We start from the raw sequence: 7,254 nt of genomic DNA on the forward strand, positions 1-7,254 counted from the left end.
CTATGCGTCGTTTCTGTTGCTTTGTGAGGTCAGTTTTTCAATCAATAATATTGATTGTCCAAGCGAGTTGCAGTCATTAGTCTTGATCAAATACGTCTAATGACTGAATAGTATAAATGTTAGTGAGGTCTTCAAGCCAGGCACCTTCAACTAGCTACAAGATCTTTTAGCTCGTCTCCATCTCCAGACGGCAGAGTTATCCATCATTAGCTAGTCGGTCTAGTATAGACTTAACTCATCTGGATTACTCACCAAACTTTCCCTAGTCAAGAAAGAAGTATCCGACGAGAAAGACGACTCAGTGACTTCATCATGAATCGCATCTAATATGGATAGAGACGATAATCCGCTACTGCCATCTCAATGTTAGATCATGCTGCAGTCATGCCATGGATACGATTTGTGGTGCTTATTTTTCTTGTTGGTGCCCCGAAATTAGCCAAAACTGACTGGAATCTAACTATTTATGATGAAGCGTAAGTAACCAATATCATTTTAACTTTTTGGATAATTGTAGAGGTTTGGTACTAACAGTTAGCTGTTGATATGGTGTTCAATGGCAATATTTTAGATAAATGCTTTACTGGTTTAGTAACTCATTGATCTAGTATTTCTTTAGACTAACAGGTAGTGACCATTATTTATTTCATGATAGAGTCGAGTTCTGGGCCAACAATCTTGGAGATCGTCTCAACCGAATCTGTAACAATGAAAGCCAAATTTCAACTCTCAAGGAAGTAAGTAATCTCCAGCATCAGTTGTTTCTTCTTTGTAAGTTCTGACAGCTGTCTGTAGACTCTGGTACTAGCGCAGTATATCTACTATATAAGAGATGAGCTTAAGTTTTAAAAGATGTTAGTAGACTCTTGTACTAGTACAGTATATCTTCTATATACGACATGGGCTTAAATTTTTGGTTAACTGTTAGTATAATTTTGTGCTAATACAGTAAATTTACTATATAAGATATGAGCCTAACTTTTGGAAGCTATTAGTATACTTTTGTACTAGCACAGTATATTTTTATATATATGAAATGAGTCTAACTTGATAATTATGTAAACAACATTCAAATTTATTCTCTTCATAAGTTCACTCGCCTCTTTGTAGCTGAATCTTCTGTTGAAAGAGTGTGTCTTTTGTATAACTATTGAAACAGTTTTGCTTGAAAAATATTTCTACCAATCAACAACAAATTACCACTTGTACTCAAATTTGAAATCGTGCAACTGACAAGCTTATAAAGCATTCCTCAGTTAGTTTTATTACACATTTTCTTTGGGTAGTGCAAACTATAAACTGTGTCATCGTAAAAGATGAAATTTGGATCAACAGCGTTAGGAGCGTACTTGATTAGTCAGTTACTAGAGGGTACATATTGAGCCATCGTACTGCTATATAGTCACACTCGTGTGTGTAAACTATTAGTTTAAGAATACTTTGTAAATTTCCTATGCATAGAGAGCATTCAGATTCCACTAAAGTGCGCTTTATGGTTTTAGGAAAATTGCACTAACTTTTGCCTTGATTTTGGGCCATTCTGGTACGAAATGATCGTGTAGGATGAAGTCTGTCAACTAGTTTACAAGGCCATTTTTGGTGCATCATTAAAATTCGTAGTCTGAGATTTTTTAAAATCTATATATACAAATCTAAATTTTGTTGGTCTGTCCTCCATATGTCCAGTTATAGTGATTAAGTTGTAGAAACGAAAAAAATCGCTTCGCACTAAGATTAAACTTGAAAACCCTGGTTCTGCAGACAGGTGTGCTATCCACTACGCCGCACTGCCTGCTTTCTGTACTTTGGAATAATTGCGCACATACTTGATACACTTACTTATATTTAATGAAGGTGGTTAAAATACACACACTTCATGCTTGAACTATTAGAAGACAAATATGTGCCCGACTTCCCCAAAATTTTATAAATATAGGTATATATAGCATACACTTACACCGTAATTAAACTTACAGCACACACAGAAATAAACAAACACCTCTATTCAAAAGTCGGAATAGCAAAGTTTGCATATGTTGATTAAAAATAGATTTTCTGTGCAAAACCTTTTTATTACCTCCGCAACGCCAGTCATTCAGCTAGTATTTTCATGCTGTGAAGTTACGATGACCAAAAATTTGCTTTATATCAGATGCATTTGGTGTTTGCTCAAAATGTTTGATCAGACTCATCAGACAAGTGATTACGTTGTCAGTCAAGTATCGCTGAAAGTGGCATATAAATGATAACTCTAACTTTATAGATAGGCTTAGAACCAAAGAACTGGTTACCACGTACCCCATTCCTTGACGGACATTTTTTATATATGGTCCTGTGTACCTCTCTAGAGTACAGGGAGAAAACCCAAGAAACCAAGAGCCCCTGAAACTTGAATCGTACAAGAACACCATCATACAATTTTTTAGATGTATAGAATAGCAGAACACAGTAATATGGTTAATATCAGCACTGTAAAATATGAAATACATGTACTCAAGGATGCTTTGGCGAAAAGCCTTAAATTATACGAAATCAACAAGTTCGTTTAAACTCACGAAAGTCTGTGAGTCCTCTGTTGCAGACTTGAAAAGAGATATATACTTATTGTTGCATGTTTTTGGGCATCAACAGAAGTAATTTTTAGTCCCTTTTGCTATTCTGTACCAGTGTTGTTTTATAACCTTTTTAACTTTGATGGTTTTGTGTTAAAAATCTTTGATTCTTGTTAATATGTAAGTTTATAACTGAACTGAAAGTGTATGCCTGTGTTGTTTCCATGATATCTGGCTTCTGTGAGCAGAGCCTGTTGTGTTTGCAGGCTTATGAGCAATATCAGCCATATCCCGAGATTCAAGTTATAAATGGCACTGAATTAGTCTTGACCACTGCTACAAATATTGCGGATTATCTGGCGATTAGATATAATGCGGCTAAGGTAAGCCATTCCTATACTTTACGTTACCGTAATATAACATAGCTTATGTTACATATGTAGGGTGGGGTTGTCACTATATGACTTTCAATTCATTTTCTATAATCATTTTTTGGAGTAGTTTGAGAATTTTTAACATCATTTTGCCATTTCCATGACTAGATATTTGTTAGTTCGCATGAATCAGTTGAAGGGTGGTCCACACTATATTGCGGTGTGTCGGCGTTAATTCCACAAAAAATCGGTGATCGTTTACGATAACCTTATTCATACTATCACAAACCCATCCAACTTTACATCGTCAAATAGTTCACGACGTACATACGTGTTCTCATTACACAATGCGGTCATTGAAACTATGAAATACTAGCCCCGCAGCAACTATTACGAAGAGAAATATAGATCAAGCAATCTGTGATAGTACGCATTGCATGGACTGTCAATGATGCTCAGTGAAACAACGGGAACATTTGACAGCTGGAATGTTTCTGACATATCCTACTTGTCTCGGTGATGTCACCGGTTTACGGGATGCATAGTTGACAAATTTTCATTGAGAGGACAATTGCGACATGCGGTGATGCAGTGTGAACCAGCCTTAGCACTCTCAGTAGTGAGCCCAGTTTGACCAACTTTTATAAAGTTCTCTTGTTAACCATTCTGCTTATTAAAGTTCCATAACTTTTTCATTCAATTAAACCAGTGGTTGCTAACAATGAAGGAATTCCCCCCTAGGGGGAATTTTGAATATACAAGGGAGGAAACGGAGAGGTGTGTGGTTTGTTAAATTTTTAATTTATGTCCTGCATTGCCATGTGGGTTTGGGTTTCAACATTTAACGTTTTGGTTTTATCTATAACACTAGTTGCTAATAATGAGCTACTAATCAGAAACCAGATATATGTGAACACATCCACCCAGATTTTGATTGGATAGTAAGTTAACGTAGTCAAAAACCGATTCACCGCCATGCCGAAGGTCATTTATTGTTGTGTGTTGGATGCGTGCTGTATAAAAATTAATAATACGTTGTTATATGTTTAGATATGTACAATAAAATTGGATTATAATTTGTATCGGTTGTTTTTAGTCATGTGAGTTAAAAGTGTGTGGGGAATCGAATTTATGAATAGGCATAAGGGGGAGAGAACTGATTGAAAAAGGTTGGGAACTCCTGAATTAAACACTGCTCAATGGTTTCTCCAGTTTATTCTGGTTATTTCTATAAAGTTACTATAAAAGTTGCAAAGGTTCTGTCTCCAGTTAATCTTAATATTTGTATTTGTATATTCTTACCAAGGTCACTTGCACTTTACTTGGAGTATTCCAAGACCATATATTATAAGAAGCTACGATAATGTGTTCCAAGGTTTTCATTCAAAGGTCATTAGTTCATTAGTAATTTGGGCAAAAATATGACAGAAAGGTTTTATTATTGCAACTCTATCCAGCGACTGTTTCAGGAGTACTGTCATTATCATCTGCTCTACTTGGCTAATTGCTCCATCAAACCAGCTGAATACCCACGTACCACAATCTTGGTCACTATTTGCATAGAAAACCACGTTGTCATTTTGACCTGCTCGACTTTGTATGATCAATTTCTGACACCCATTATCGGATCAACTCCTTGATCCTCCGCTAAATCCATCATATTATTGATGCCTTAGTCAGCTATTTCTCGATCTGGCTACTCTACTAAATTTAGGCTATCTTTAACAAACCTGTACTATTCTCTACACTTCAATCTTGGCTGACTTTTCGACAGCACTATTGCCGATTACATTTGTCAGTACTACTACTGATTATATCTACCAGTACTACTACTGATTATATCTGTCAGTACTAAAACTGATTATACCTGTCAGTACTACTACTGATTATATCTGTCAGTACTACTACTGATTATATCTTTCAATACTACTACTGATTATACCTGTCAGTACTACTACTGATTATATCTTTGTCAGTACTACTACTGATTATATCTGTCAGTACTACTACTGATTATACCTGTCAGTACTACTACTGATTATATCTGTCAGTACTACTACTAATTATATCTGTCAGTACTACTACCGATTATATCTGTCAGTACTACCACTGATTATATCTGTCAGTACTACTACTGATTATATCTGTCAGTGCTATAACTGATTACATCTGTCGGTACTATAACTGATTATATCTGTCAGTACTACTACTGATTATATCTGTCAGTACTACTACTGATTATATCTGCCAGTACTATAACTGATTATATCTGTTAGTACTATAACTGATTATATCTGCCGGTACTATAACTGATTATATCTGTCAGTACTACTGCTGATTATATCTTTCAGTACTACTACTGATTATACCTGTCAGTACTACTACTGATTATACCTGTCAGTACTACTACTGATTATATCTGTCAGTACTACTACTGATTATATCTGTCAGTACGACTACTGATTATATCTGTCAGTACTACTACTGATTATATCTGTCAGTACTACTACTGATTATATCTGTCAGTACTACTACTGATTATATCTTTCAATACTACTATTGATTATATCTTTCAATACTACTACTGATTATATCTGTGTTTGATTACGGAATTCATCTGCCAAGATTTCTCTTGCTTGAACTTCTGTTGTAGCAAGAAAAACAAGAGCACAAATATTTTGCTTTCAAAAGTCTGTTTTGTCAGCTCCAGTAAATCAGTTGCCGCAAACTCTCAAGTCCTGACATGAGTTGCACTGGCTTCTCATTGCACCGGCTCTAACATCTTCTCTGATTGGCTGTAGTTTCTAAAGCGGATGAGCAACTTCTGTAATTTTTTTTCTCCAAAAATCACGGTGTGTAGTCCCTGATGATTATTAATTATAAACGACTCCACTTGTTTTTACATTTGGAATATCTTATTTGCTAACAGCTTGAGCTGCATGTAGATAATTCGAAAGCGTAAATGTCATACAAAGAATCTCTTGTCTGCCTTTCTTGCCCATCTGAAATCATAAAGCAGAGCATTTTCCTAATTTCGATCTAGGCAAGGGGCAGGTATGTGAATCTACGGCCATTAGTTGCATCATCAACCAATCGAAAGTCCGGCAAGTCATTTGGCTGTTTGCTAAATTGTTTTTACTGTGAGAATAAAAAGCAGGGCATATGGAATTAGCCTCAATGTCAGTTGGTGCTCTCACTACTGCACCAATGCTACTTATAATTGTATTAGGCAGGCTTAGACCATGGATTGATTCAGCCATTCTGAATCATGTTAGGATGGATCGATGCACTCGGCAGCTGTGAGTGTTATAATTGTACGAATATTTCTCGCAATATAAATATCCCGACTCAATCAGCAGACGTTATTAAAAGCATTTATTGCGAGGCTCTCCAAGACCAGGCCCATTGACCTCAGCCACCTCTAACTCTTGTGTCAAAGATACACACGAGCATCATCGGTGCCAATGGTTACCTTTCATTGCAGTAATGAAAGGCTTTTGAGAAATACACGTAAACCACCATTCATTTTCTAGAATGTTCCGTAATAATGACATAAGGCTAAATGTTACAAATGAGGTTTTTAGAGTGCTTCCAACTACTTGATTGGAAAGCTATGGGAAGCTTGATCTTGCGATACGAAAGCTTTGAGGAGATACAGCCAACACCTTTATGATAATGCTGGATAATGGTTATGAACTTTCTGTTACTACAACCTTCAATTCACTATCCCGACTCCGCCACAATAATACTATTAGATTACCAACTTTTAAAGCAAGTTGGTTCAACTCACTTAATATTTCGGTCTTAATTTCGGTCTGTTCATTTTCTCTTTTTGGTACGTATTGAAAAGCATCATTTTGGTGATGATTACCAATGCCAATAAGTTATAGGCATACGTACGTATGTACGTACGTACATACATACGTACGTATGTACATACGTACGCGTGAAGTATTAGGCTGTCTGATTAAGCCTAAGTTATAAGGCAAATCTATTTCGTTTCAGTACAGCTGTGTATGCCCGTTTTGTAAATAGTTCCAACTCTTTTTTATATCATATAAATACGGTCTAGACAGTTTACTGGAAGGGCAAATAGCAAGCGCTCATGAGATTAATGTTTGGATATGATTTTAGTAAAATAAAGCGAAAGTCTATGGCCTCTGTCAATAACTGCGCTCGAGCTTCGTAAAATCAATGAGAACGAGAATCGCCTGAATCTAATCCATCTGATAGGACAATGAAAGCTCTATAGCCAGACAGTATGGCATGTTTGTGCTCTCCTACAATCATGTCATCAGCCGTATAATAATGTCGCAGCATGCTTTTAT

At 36.1% G+C, this 7,254-nt stretch overlaps 1 long non-coding RNA gene across 1 annotated transcript; it reads left to right on the forward strand.

Annotated features, from left to right (window-relative positions):
* Nucleotides 1-307: 307 nt before the first annotated feature.
* Nucleotides 308-2,931, forward strand: LOC137387442 (uncharacterized). The gene is made up of 3 exons (XR_010977910.1): nt 308-476; nt 656-737; nt 2,819-2,931. It is a non-coding gene; the product is annotated as an uncharacterized lncRNA (long non-coding RNA).
* The last annotated feature ends 4,323 nt before the right edge of the window (nt 2,932-7,254 follow it).

The sequence above is a fragment of the Watersipora subatra genome, chromosome 1, assembly GCF_963576615.1.
Source record: "Watersipora subatra chromosome 1, tzWatSuba1.1, whole genome shotgun sequence".
Lineage (NCBI taxonomy): Eukaryota > Metazoa > Bryozoa > Gymnolaemata > Cheilostomatida > Watersiporidae > Watersipora > Watersipora subatra.